This window comes from Canis aureus, chromosome 6 (assembly GCF_053574225.1).
Source record: "Canis aureus isolate CA01 chromosome 6, VMU_Caureus_v.1.0, whole genome shotgun sequence".
NCBI classification, from domain to species: domain Eukaryota; kingdom Metazoa; phylum Chordata; class Mammalia; order Carnivora; family Canidae; genus Canis; species Canis aureus.
Genome location: NC_135616.1, coordinates 26,713,966 through 26,727,735, shown reverse-complemented (window position 1 = coordinate 26,727,735; position 13,770 = coordinate 26,713,966). Strand labels below are relative to the sequence as shown.

Sequence of the window (13,770 nt, the reverse complement as noted above, 5' to 3'; positions counted from 1 at the left end):
CACAGAGCCAGAGACACAGGCAGAGGGAGAAGCAGGCTCCAGGCAGGGAGCCCGACGCGGGACTCGATCCCTGGTCTCTAGGATCATACCCCGGGCTGAAGGTGGCGCCAGACCGCTGAGCCATCAGGGCTGCCCTCCAGCCGGACTCTTTAACAAGGAGTTTGAGATGGGGAGCCTCTGGCACCTGGGGCACCCTGGACCCACCTGCCGCCCCGTGGGCCCCCGGAGAGCCTAGATAGGGCTTCCTTTAAAGCAGCGGTCGTGGCGGCGGGGCTGGAGGTCTGACTGCATCGCTCCCTAGTTTCCCCTAATGGCTTAGTGCGTCCCAGCCCACCGTGCCTGCCCCCCACCTGCACCCGCACTTACTCTCCCCACACACCCTAAACCTCATGGTGTGTCCTGTTTGCCTCCACCCCGACTCCTCCCCACCGGGCCCCAACCCTGGCACTCAGCTGCCCTCATGGGGTTCAAAACAGGGGAGCATTTTCTGGTGGTGGGATTGGGGTGGAGGAGCCAGCATGCCCATCGCAGGGACTGGTGATTGGCCTGGGTGGAGAGAGCAACATGCCCAGGCAGTTCTCCAGAAGGAAGGCTGGAGGAAGAGGCAGGATGGTCTCCTGAGATGAATTCAGGATAGCTCACAGCTCAGGCAGGAGGAACAACCGGCCCTGAGGATGTGTGTGAGTACCTGAGTGTTGTGTTATGTGTATTTCTTTTTTTTCTAAAACCTGTGTGAACTGCACTAACGTGACTAAGCCCTAGCTCTTTCTGGACAGCAGTGCTCAGGATGGGTAGCCTTAGGGCCAGCTGTAGCCTGTGTATTCACTAGCGTGGCTTGGCTTCTGGGAGTAGGGGCTGCGTTTTTCTCCTGGGATCAGCTTGTGCTGTGAAGAAAGAAGAAATGGGCTATGGTGGGTGGTGGAAGGCGGATAGTGAAAGGACAGCACTGACTATTACCAAGCAGACTCCCATTTACTTCCTCTGCTGGCCGGACACATTTTGTTTTCTGGTTTGAGAATATAACTGTGTTCTGGGTGGCTGCAGCCTTTGACCTTGCCAGATATAAGCCTGGTTGGAGCCCCTGGGGCTTGTGCTGGTTTCCTGGGGCTTTGACATCCCCCCCACCCTCCGCCCGGCCTCTGGGCATCCTGGAAGGTGAACGACTCCCAGGACTCACAGATGAGTTTCTCTCCCCGAATGGGCTTTGGATGTTCCCATCCTTGAACTTCTGTCGGGACAGAACCTGTCCCTCAGTCCTGCTGGGTCCCTGAGACAGCTACGGTTACAATATGACTCTGTTGGGTCGGGAGCAGTTGTGAAGATTTGTGTTTGCTTGATAGGTGGTCTGAGCCATAGTCTGTACTGAAGAGTCTGGGTAGAGGTTCCAGAATGTCTGGTTGGCCAGTTGTCCATTGGTGCTGTCCTGAACTTAGCTCCTTGCTGGGTTAAGAGGTCCTCTCATTAATGTGTTTGTGGCAAAATTGCTTTGGTGTGGTCTCTTGAGACTGAGCACAAGTGGAAGAAGGTGGGAGGGTGAGGATAGGAGGGTATTGCAACCTGTTTAGAGGTGACAAAAGTGGTCTGAATGGGCAAGTGGATGTCTTAGATTAACATTCATTGTTTGAGAGGGATTGAGGGGGTCCTGAGGTTTATAGGCAAATAATTATTATTATAAATACCTATACATATAAATTATATAATCTTAAATATAAAACCTAGGCTGTCATAAAGTATATATGTATAAAAGTAGGTCTGTATAAAAAAGTAAACAAACATGTAAAGAATAAAAAATGGAAAACTGCCCAATCTGAAAAATAGAGAAAAAAAAAACAAAAAAACAGAGCCACAGGGAGCAGTGAGATTTACTATTTGTATTACTAGAGTCTCAAGGAGATGAGAAATGTGTGTGGGGCTGAGAAAGTATTCAAAGAAATAATAGCTGAAAACATCCCTAATTTAGAAGCCAACATATTCAAGAAGCTGAACAAATCCCCAACAAGATAAGCCCAAGAAAGCCACACTGAGAAACATGATAAAAATTCTGTAAAGACAAAAAAACTTTAGCAATGAGAAAAATGACACCTTACCCATAAAGGAAAAATAATCCAAATGACAAAGCATAGAAGCCAGAGGAAGCAGGACATTTTTCAAGCACTGAAAGAAAAGATCTGTCAACTCAGTTTATATTCTATGAAAATGTCCTTTAGGAATGAAGGGTAAATCAAGACCTTCTCAAATGAAGAAAAACTAAAACCGTTTCCAGTGGAAATTTTATTTTATTTTTTTAAGATTTTATTTATTCATTAGAGACATAGAGAGTCAGAGACACAGGCAGAGGGAGAAGCAGGCTCCATGAAGGGAGCCCAATGCAGGACTTGATCCCGGGTCTCCAGGAGCACACCCTGGGCCAAAGGCAGGCACTAAACCACTGAGCCATCCAGGGATCCCCTGGAAATTTTAAAAGAATGACTAAAGGAAATTCTTTTTTTTTTTTTTTTTTTTTTACTAAAGGAAATTCTTAACACAGGAAATGCTAAAAGAAGGAATCTTGAACAGCCCAGGTGGCTCAGGGGTTTAGCGCCACCTTCAGGTTTAGGTCACCTTTGTGACCTTGGATTTGACAATGCTTCCTTAAATAGGAAACCCTAAGCACAAGAAACCAAAGAAAAAGTAGATAATTTGAATTTCATAAAAATTTTTAACTTTTGTACTTTAAAAAATTTCATCAAGGAAGTGAAAAGACTTGGGGGTGCCTGGGTGGCACAGTAGGTTAACTGACCAATTCTTGGTTTCTGTTCAGGCTGTGATCTCAGAGTGATGGTATTAAGCCCCATGTCAAGCTCTAGCTCAGTGTGGACTCTACTTGAGACTCTGTGTCCCTCCCCTCACTTCTCTCAATAAATCAATCTTTTCTTTTTTTTAAAGTGAAAAGACAGCCTACATAATGGAAAAAGATTTTTTTCAAATCCCGTATCTGGTAAGGGTCTTGCATTTGTAATATATGAAGAACTCTAACAATTCAGTCTTTTTTCTTTCTTTTTTTTTTTTTTTTATGATAGTCACAGAGAGAGAGAGAGGCAGAGACACAGGCAGAGGGAGAAGCAGGCTCCATGCACCGGGAGCCCGATGTGGGATTCGATCCCGGGTCTCCAGGATCGTGCCCTGGGCCAAAGGCAGGCGCCAAACCGCTGCGCCACCCAGGGATCCCCCAATTCAGTCATTTTAAAAAAATTTAAAATGGGCAGAGTCATTAGAAACTACAAATACCCATGATTTGCTTCGACCTGGATGGAACTGGAGGGTATTATGCTGAGTGAAATAAGTCAAATGGAAAAGGACAAATTTATATGGTCTCATTCATTTGGGGAATATAAAAAATAGTGAAAGGGAATAAAGGGAAAGGAGAGAAAATGAGTGAAAATATCAGTGAGGGTGACAGAACATGAGAGACACCTAACTCTGGGAAATGAATAAGGGATTGTGGAAGGGGAGGTAGGCGGGGGGGGGGGGGGGGGGGTGACTGGGTGACAGGCACTGAGGGGGGCACTTTGCGGAATGAGCACTGGGTGTTATGCTATGTGTTGGCAAATTGAACTCCAATAAAAAATTTAAAAAAAAAATGGGCAGAGTATCTGAATAGACGTTTTTCCAAAGAAGATAAACCAATGGCTGATAATCAGTTATAAAGAAGGCCCACACCATTAGCCACATGAAAAATGCGAAGCATAGCCACAGCTGAGATATCCACCACACTCATTAGGATGGCTGTTATGGAAAAGACAGACCAGAACAGGTGCTGGTGAGAATGTGGAAATCGGAGCCCTCCTGCCTTGCTGATGGGAATGTAGAATGGTGCAGCTGCTTTGGAAAACCGCTTGGCGCTTCCTCAAAGATTTAAGCCTAGAGTTCCCATATGACTCAGCAGTTTTACTCCTGGATATGTACCTAAGTAAAATGAGAGCATATGTCTCACAGAAATTTTCTACATAAATGTTCACGCCAGATTATTCATAATAGCCAAAAAGTGAAAACAACCCAGATGTCCATCAGCTGATGAATAGATAAATCAAATATGGTATATCCACACAATGGGATATTATTTGGTAATATAAAGGAATGAAGTACTGATCTGTGTTACAGTTTTCTAGAATGAACCTAGAAAATGTTATGCTTAGTGAAAGTCAAACATTATTTCAAGATTCCATTTATATGAAATCTCCAGAATAGACAAATCTGCACAGAGAGAAAGTACATGAGTGGTTGCCTAGGACCTAGAGGGTGATAGCTAAAGAGTATGGGGTTTCTTTTCGGGGTGATGAAAATGTTCTAAAATTGAATTATTGTGATAGTTGCACAACTCTATAAATATACTAAAAACTATTGAATTGTATACTTGGAATCCATAAATTGTACATAGGTGAGCTAGATCTCAATAAAGCTATTACCAAAAAAATGAAAGAATCTTAGAATACCAGTAAGGAAGACAGAAAATGAATAAAGATATGAGTAAATATAATAGATTTTCCTTTTCCTCTTGACTTTTTAAAATTTTTGGTTGAAGGGCATCTATGTAGCTCAGTTTGTGAAGCCTCTGCCTTCAGCTCAGGTCATGATCCCAAGGTCCTGGAATTGAGCCCTGCATCAGACTTCTTGCTCAGTGGGGAGCCTGCTTCTCCCTCTCCCTCTGCCTATTGCCCCCCTGCTTGTACTCTCTCTTTCTCTCTGTCAAATAAATACAATCCTTTTTTTTTTAAGTGTTTGATTGAAACAAAAAATTATTGCATTTTCTGATGTAGTTCTCATTATATGCAGAGAAAGTAGTCAAGACATTTTAAATGGGGAAGGGTAGAAGGAATGAAAGGTGTTAGGTGTTTTTTTTTTTGTTTTTGTTTTTTTTGTTTTTTGTTTTTTTTTTTTCTGAGAATACATCTCTCCTGGATTTCTCAGTATTGCTATTAAAATCTCAGACTCCAGAGACTCAGAAATTAATATTCAATAGAGAATTTTTTACACTTTCCCATAAGAGATGTTACTTTGCACATGTCATTAGGATCAGATCTGTAATTATTGTTTCCCTGATGGCAGAGCTAACTACTTCCATCCAGTAGCTTTGTCTTATTTCTCCAAGATTTAAAAAAAAAAAATTGTTCTAGGATGGACACCTAGGTTAAAGCATTATCTTCCTAAGTAATGGCTTTTGAAATTTCAAAAGGAATGAAACCCAGGACACGTAGACATTTGTACATTTTAAAAGCTGACAGGTTGAGATTATTTGGACCCTTGAGATGTTAATTCCAAAGGAGTAAGATATTTCCAAGGAGACTCTCTCCAAAGCAAAAGGGGGAAGCCTCTTTCTCTTGTACATAAATGGTCAAATTTCTGTGTTCCTTACTTAAAACATTAGTGTGTCTTTGCACTTGATGTAGCTCTCCTTGCATTGTTTCAGGGACACAGAAGCACATGCTTGTCATTTTCTGTAAGGTAAATATAGTTGACCCTTGAAAACATAGGTTTGAACTGTGTGGATCCACTTATAGGTGGATTTCTTTCTTCCTTTTTTTTTTTTTTTTTTTGAGATGACCATAAAAGCCACACGGCATTTATTTACAACTGTCCAGCACAACCTCCATAGGACTGAATCTAAGGCGACTGTCACAGAGGTCTCATCTGCTGCCTCTGAGTATCTGGGGAGGCCCACCAAGACCATCAGTAGCCCCCAGGGCTGGCAAAAAGAAGGCGGGGCTAAAATGTACAAACACACCCAGCGGGTGAGGATGGCTGGTAGCCCCAGTGCCCTGGTCCTCTGTTCCAGCTCTGGGTCTGTGCAAGGGTAACTAAGGGCCTGTGACCCTGCCAGCCAGGCACAGACTCCTGGTGGTGGGTCTCCACCTGGCCGCCTCCTGCAGGCTGCATGGTCACATGTGACCACAGCTGCTGATGACCATGGGCTGGTGGCACACTGCCAGGCAGACGAGGCAGCTGTACTGCATTTCCAGGCTGCTGTTGCCACCCACAGACCTCTCTGGCAGCTGTTATTGCTGAGCTGAGGCCACCGGGCTGCTAAACATCACCATCTGTAGGCCAGGCCCACCGCCCCTGTCCTGGCCACCTAAACACTTTCTTTCAATAAATATACATGCAGTGCTGTAAATATATTTTCTCTTCCAATATGATTTTCTGCTTTTTTAAAAGATCTGATTTATTAGCACGTGGGCATGTGGGTGAGGCTGGGGGAGGGACAGAGGGAAAGGGAGAAGCAGACTCCCCGCTGAGCAGGGAGCCTGATGCAGGGCTTGATCTCACCCAGGCACCCCTTCCCTATGGATTTCTTAATAACATTCTCTTTTCTCTAGGATATGTAATTGCAAGAATGCATGTAACATACAAAATATGTGTTAATTGACTCTTTCTGTTGTCAGTAAGGCTTCCAGTCAGCTGTAGGCTATTAGTTCACTTTCGGGGGAGTCAGAAGTTTTATGGGGATTTTTCAACTACATGAGGGATTAATGCCCCTAACCCTTGCATTGTTCAAAGGTCAATTGTAATATGAGATCTATTTCTGATCTAAAAATCTCATGTGTATGGTCAGGACATTCATGGAAGTCTAAAATCTATAGGAAGAACTTCTGGTTTCCAGTTCTGCATGTAAGGAGCTTGGAAGTTTCTACTTCATCCTACCAAGTAAAAATCTGAACAGACTGAAAACCTACAATTCTTGAATCCGTAAAAAAAAAAAAAAAAAAAAAAAGGGAGGACCCAAGGCAAACCACTTCCCCAAGATTGCAGAGTCAGGCAGTTACAGGGAGTCCTAGCCCAACAGAGGAGCAGAGATTCATGATTAGAATCTACTATGGAAACCAGTGTCAGTGTAAGAAAACCTATAATTGTTAGAGACTCAATGTGGACAAGTCTGAGAGAAAAGCTTGGGGACCCTGCTCTATGGGAGCCCCCACAATATGGTGAGCTTTACCTCCAGGAGCTCAACCAGATTCTCAAAATTAAATGTCAGGGGAAAAAATACCACAGGGCATCTGGCAAAGGGTGAGGATAGTAACCATTCTGAAATATGCTAGAGCACTCTGTTCTTAACAAGACCTACCCTCAGGGTAAATTAGCAAGTTACTTTATGGATATCAACAAACTGACTCTAAAGGTTATATGGAGGCCACAAATAGTCAACACAATATTGAAGAAAAATCATGTTGGAGGACTGATGGTATCCAACTTGAAGACTTACTATAATACTACAGAAATAAAGACAGAGTGGTATTGGTGAAAAGAAAGACAAATATAGATCAAAAGAACAGAACTGAAAGCCCCAAAGAAGAACTCCCTGAATCTAGTTTTCAACAAAGGAGCAAAGGCAACATGGTGGAACAAAGATAGTCTCTTTAACAAATGGTGCTAGAACAATTGGACATCCACCTACCAGAAAATAAACCTAAATACAGACCTTATACACCTCACAAAAATTAGTTCAATATGGATGATCTAAATGTAAAATGCAAAACCATAAGTCCTAGACAACTACATAGGAGAACAGCTAGATGACCTTGGGTATAGGGATGCCTTTTTAGATAGAACCACAAAGGCTCAGTCCATGAAATAAATAATTGATATGCTGGGCTTCATTAAAGTTTAAAAAAAAACTTCTGCTTTGTGAAAGACTGTGTCTTTTCTTCTCATACTCTTGATACAGACTGGGAGAAAATATTTGCAAAAGACATATCTGATAAAGGACTGGTACTCAAAATATACAATGAAATCTTAAAACTCAATAAGAAAACAACCAATTAAAAAATGGACCAAAGACTTTGACATCTCACCAAAGAAGATAAACAGCTAGCAAATAAGCATATGAAAAAATGTTCCACATCATATGTCACCATGGAAATGCCAGTTAAAACAAGATACCACTACATACCTATTCGAATGGCCAAAATCTAGAACACTGACAACACCAAATGCTGACAAGAATGTGGAGCAGCAGGGACTCTCATACATTGCTGGTGGGAATTCAGAAGGGTTGGAAGACAGTTGGCAGTTTCTTACAAAATTAAACCACCTCTAACCACAGCAACCAGCAATTGTACTCCTTGGTATTTATGCAGGAGATTAGAAAATGTATGTCTACACAAAAGCCCTCACATTTATTTTTATAGCAGCCTTATTCATAATGGCCTAGACTTAGAAGCCACTAAGCAATTAAACTGTCCTTATGAATGGACACATAAACCGTGGTACACATAGACAATGGAATATTACTCAACACCAAAAAGAAATGCACTATTAAGTTATGAAAAGACATGGAGTAAACTTAAATATATATTACTAAGTGGAAAAAAAGCCAATTTGAAAAGGCTACATACTGTATGACGTCAACTATATGATATTATAGAAAGTCAAAACAATAGAAATTAAAAGATCAGTAGTTGCCAGCAGTTGGAGGAGGGGATAAATAGAGCATAGAGGTTCTTAGGACAATGAAAATACACTGTATGATATTATAATGACTAATACATGTCATTATACATATTTCCAAGCCCATAGAATGTATACCACCGATAATGAACCCTAAGGTAAACTATGGACAGTGAGGGATTATGATATGTCAACATAGTTTCAGCCTTGGTAACAAATGTGCCACTTTGGTGAATGATGTTTATAATGAGGGAATCTATGCATGTGTAGGTGTAGAAAGTATATGGAAAATCTCTGTACTTTAAAACAATTTCAGGTTCATAACAAATATATAAAGACTTAAAATAATACCTACAGGGAAGTAAGAAAATGAGAACTGAGAAATTAAAGCAAAACAAACATTTAAAAAAATGGGAGACTTATACCTCACATCAATAATTACATTAAATATAAGTGGTCTAAATGCACCAATTAAAAGGCAGAGATTGGGAAGTTGAATTTTAAAATGCCCCAACTGTACACTGTCTATAAGAAACTCCTAATATTGCAAATAGGTAGGTTAAAAATTAAAACATTGGGAAAGATATACAAACGTTAATCAAAACAAAGCAGATGTGATTATGTTGTCACACAAAGTTGATTTTGGGTCAAAGAAAATGATCAGGGATCCAAAGGAACATTAATGATAAAAAGGGTCAATCCCTTAAGAAATAGCTTTCTTAAATGTGTGTGCATGCTCCAAACAATAGCACTGCAAAATCTGTGAAGACTGATAGAACTAAAAGGAGAAATAGATCCACAAAAAAGTACTTCAAGACTTCAGCATCCCTCTCTGAACATTAGATAGAACACTTAGAAAATTAACAAGGACTGGGCAGCCTGGGTGGCTCAGCAGTTTAGCACTGCCTTTGGTCTAGGGTGTGATCCTGGAGACCCAGGATCGAGTCCCATGTTGGGCTCCCTGCATGGAGCCTGCTTTCTCCCTCTGCCTGTGTCTGTGCCTCTCTCTCTCTCTGTGTCTCATGAATAAATAAATTTTAAAAAAATCTTTAAAAAAATTAACAAGGATGTAGAAGAATTCATAAACAGGACCTATAAATTTATAAGTTATAAAATTTTTAAAAGATTTTGTTTATTTATTCACGGGAGAACCATGAATAAATACATAGGTTGAGACGCCTGGGAGGGTCAGTGGTTGAGTTTCTGCCTTCAGCCCAGGGCATGATACTGGAGTCCTGGGATCGAGTCCCACATCGGGATCCCTGTGAGAAGTCTGCCTCTTCCTCTGCCTGTGTCTCTGCCTCTCTCTCTGTGTCTCTCATGAATAAGTAAATAAAATCTTTTAAAAAATACATACTTGCCCTTGAGACTTTCTCTTTGACCTAAAAAAAAGGAACATGAATGACAATTGAATGAACTGAATGACAGTGAAAATACAATATATCAAAATGCAAGACACAGCTGACAAGGTGCTTGAGGGAAATGTATAGCACTAAATGCTTTGGTAAGAAAGAAGCAATGTGGGCAGCCCAGGTGGCACAGCGATTTAGCACCGCCTACAGCCCGGGGTGTGGTGGGGGACCTGGGATCGAGTCCCGCGTCTGGCTTCGGGCATGGAGCCTGCTTCTCCCTCTACCTGTGTCTCTGCCCCTCTCTCTCTCTCTCTCTCTGAATAAATAAATAAATCTTAAAGAAAAGAAACAAGGTTTTAAATCAATAGTATAAGCTCCCATCTTGAGAAACTGAACCAAAATAAGCACAAAGCAAACAGAACATAAATAATAAAAATGAGGGCAGAAATCGAAGGAATTGAAAGCAAAAAAATAATGGAAAAGAAGCAATGAAACCAAAACAGATTCTTTGAAAAGATCAACAATATCAACAGACTTTTGGCAAGACTGACATATTTAAAACATGGAGAAGAGAAATTAACAGTATTAGGAGCAAAAGAAATGATATCACTACAGACCTTGCCACCATCAAAAGAACAACAAAGGAGTACTATACACAACTCTATATACAATAACTCAACAACTTGGATGGAGTGAACCAAGTCCTTGAAAAGTATAAGCTACCAAATTCACCTAATATAAAGTAATTTAAGTAGCTTTGTAACTTTAGAAATACTGAAGCTGCAGTTTAAAATCCTGTCATATTTCCAGGTCCAAGTGGCTTAACTGGAAAATTCTACCAAGCGTCTGGAGAATTCTATTTTAATTTTAGAAATGTCTCCCAGGGAACACTTCCCAGACCTTTGTATGAAATCAGCATTAACCTGTTATCAGACAGCACAGTGACAGCACAAAAAAAGAAATAGACCAGTAATCCTCATGAACATAGATGTAAAAAAAAATTTTTTTTTAAAGATGTTATTTATTCATGAGAGACACAGAGAGAGGCAGAGACACAGGTAGAGGGAGAAGCAGAGGCTCCATGCAGGGAGCCCGACGTGGGACTCGATCCCAGGTCTCCAGGATCAGGCCCTGGGCTGAAGGTGGTGCTAAACCGCTGAGCCACCGGGCTGCCCATAGATGTAAAAATTCTTAACAAAACAGTAGGAAGCAGAACTTATCAATCTGTAAAAGGATTATACACCGGAACGCCTGGGTGGCTCAGCAGTTGAGCATCTGCCTTCAGCTCAGGCCTGATCCTGGGCCTGGGGATTGAGTCCCCCATTGGACTCCCTGTGGGGAGCCTGCTTCTCCCTCTGCCGATGTCTCTGCCTCTCTCTCGATGTCTCTCGTGAATAAATAAATAAAAATCTTTTAAAAAAGGATTATACACCAACACTAAATGGGTTTATTCCAGGGATGCAGTGGTAGTTCAATATTTGAAAATAAATCCGTGTGATCTGCCATTGTATTAGTTTCTTACTGTTGCTGTTACAAATGAACACAAACTAGTGGCTTAAAAGCACAAGTTTATAATCGTATAATTCTGGAGATCAGAAGTCTAGGATGGTTTTCATTGGCCTAAAATCAAACTAATCAAAGTGTAGGGCTATGTTCCTTCCTGAAGATTTTAGGAGGTATTCTGTGTCTTCACAATTTCTAATGTCTGGGGGCTGCTTGCATTCCTTGGTTCATGGCCCCCTTCAGTCTTCAAAACCAGCAATGGCCAGTTGAGTCCTTGTTACATCACACTTCACTCTGACACTGACCCTTCTGCCTCCCTCTTTTACATTTAGAGACACTTGTGATTGCATTGGGACCACCCAGAAAATCCAGAATAGTTTCCTCACCTCAAGGTCAGATAACAAGGAACCTTATTTCCATCTGCAAACTTGATTCTCCATTGTCCAGTAACCTCACACAATCACACATTCCAAGCATTAGGACATCTTTGGGGGCCATTATTCTGCCTACAACAATTAACTCCCTGGTTGCCTGCTCCTTGGCCCTGTCTTGGGCCCTTCCACTTCCCCTAGTTATTCCTTGGGCACTAATCTTTGTTTGCTAACCTTGTCCCTGTCCAAGAGCTTTGCCCTCTCTACTCCCTGACCTGGAATGCAGACCAGTTGCCCTACAGCTTGTTCTTTGGTACCTTTTGGGTTGTGGTCAAATAGCCCTTCCTCAGGTAGCTGACCTGATAGAGAATGGCTCCCCCCCCCCCCCATTACTTCACTGGCTGCTTGAGTTTTCTTTAAGGCACATTCTTTGTTTTGTTTCACTTGTGTCCCCCCCCCCCCCATTTCTCTCTCCACCTTTCCTCTTCATGTCAGCTCTGTGAGGACGATAAGTTTGATATTCTGAGCCTCTGACTGGTATGGAATGTGGAGGAGGCTTTTAGTGTATATTTGGTGAACTAATAAATAAATGGCAATCATATGCAAATAATGAGAACAAATTGTTCTTGATGATATTTTTTGCCTCCTTTCTGTTTCATGTCCTAATGTATTGCCCAGAACTTCCGGAACACTGGTAAGTGGTAATAGTGAAAACAGGCATCCTTGTTTTGTTTGATTTAAATAGCAAAGTCACTATTATGGGTTTTCCCATAAAATATAATTTTGGCTTTTGGTTTAAAATAACAAAGTACAAGAGTACTTCAAAAAAAAATCATGTTAAACACATGCTTTTGCAACAAGCTCTTACTACCACTGCTTTATCAAACATTTACTGATACAATATACACATAGATATTTTGTTGAACCTTAGTTACATGTTGAGACAATTCCACCTTGACTGAAGTGAATTGTCCTTTTAATCTAATGTTGAATTCTCCCTGTTAATATTGTGTCTAGGTGTGTTGAATCTGCAATCATGAGAAAGACTGGTCCTCTGTTTCAGGTCCTCTTTTTTATCCCTAAAGCCCCCTGTGGACCAGCTTCCCTGGCAGGTGCACACTCAGGTGCAGGACGGAGGCAGGGGCAAAATCGGGTGGGGTGCCCAACTGAGTAAAAATGGAAGTGCTGAAGAGTAATTACTATCCTGTCTCTTCTCACTTTTTGCATTTTTAAATGTTTCTTGGCTAGAGTTGAATCAAGCCATGCAGTGGGAAAGCAGGACCAAATTCACATTTTTCTGAACTGGATCCTCTAGTGGCTGTCCAGACTCTATCTGGTCTGGTCTGGCCCACAGGCAGGTGCAGCTGCTGTCACCATAGGCCCCACCTCAGCAGAAGCGGATGATAACTGGGGAAGGAAAAGGTCATTTGTTAAAGCCGTCAAGGTGTTGTAACTCCCCAGTGAGGAAGGTATTTTAGAGACTATGGGACCAAAGCCCAAATCTAAAGATCCCTCAACTGTAAGTGGCCTGCTCTGGGTTTGAACCTGTGACTGTCTGACTTGAAGCTCATGTCATGCTCTTTCCACAGTGCCACTGTCCCCTTTCACAGCTGGCACCCTCCCTTTGGCCAGTCACATGTCGCAATTAGGAACAGAGCCCAGGGAATCCCTGGGTGGCGCAGCGGTTTGGCGCCTGCCTTTGGCCCAGGGCGCGATCCTGGAGACCCGGGATCGAATCCCACGTCGGGCTCCCGGTGCATGGAGCCTGCTTCTCCCTCTGCCTGTGTCTCTGCCTCTCTCTCTCTCTCTCTGTGACTATAATAAATAAATTAAAAAAAAAAAAAAAAAGGAACAGAGCCCATGTACCCTTCCCTCTCCTGTCCTCCCATAGGACGTGCAGTTCAGTGTCACCTGCTGTACTGAAATGTGGCAGAGGCCCAAAGTAAAGATTCTCCCCAGCATACGAAGCAGGAGCTGCAGTAGGGTAGCCCCTCCACACAGGCCTACAGGGAGGCGCCAGTTTCGGACCCAGCCCTCTGCCTTCAGAACTCTACCCTACTCAACCCGAGTGCCTGAGCCTAAACAGGGAGCCGGGCTGGGGGGCGTCCTTCTAAAGGAGCTGT

The 13,770-nt window shown here is 42.2% G+C and overlaps 1 long non-coding RNA gene across 2 annotated transcripts in view; it reads left to right on the top strand.

The window, feature by feature from the left end:
- The first annotated feature begins 221 nt into the window (after positions 1-221).
- The window catches only part of LOC144315639 (uncharacterized), a 76,876-nt gene continuing 63,327 nt past the window's right edge, over positions 222-13,770 (top strand). Inside the window, exon 1 of one of the 2 annotated variants that reach the window (XR_013381369.1) lies at positions 222-680. This is a non-coding gene — a long non-coding RNA (uncharacterized LOC144315639). The remainder of the gene's footprint in view (positions 681-13,770) is intronic. The other variant, XR_013381370.1, reaches the window with a different exon arrangement.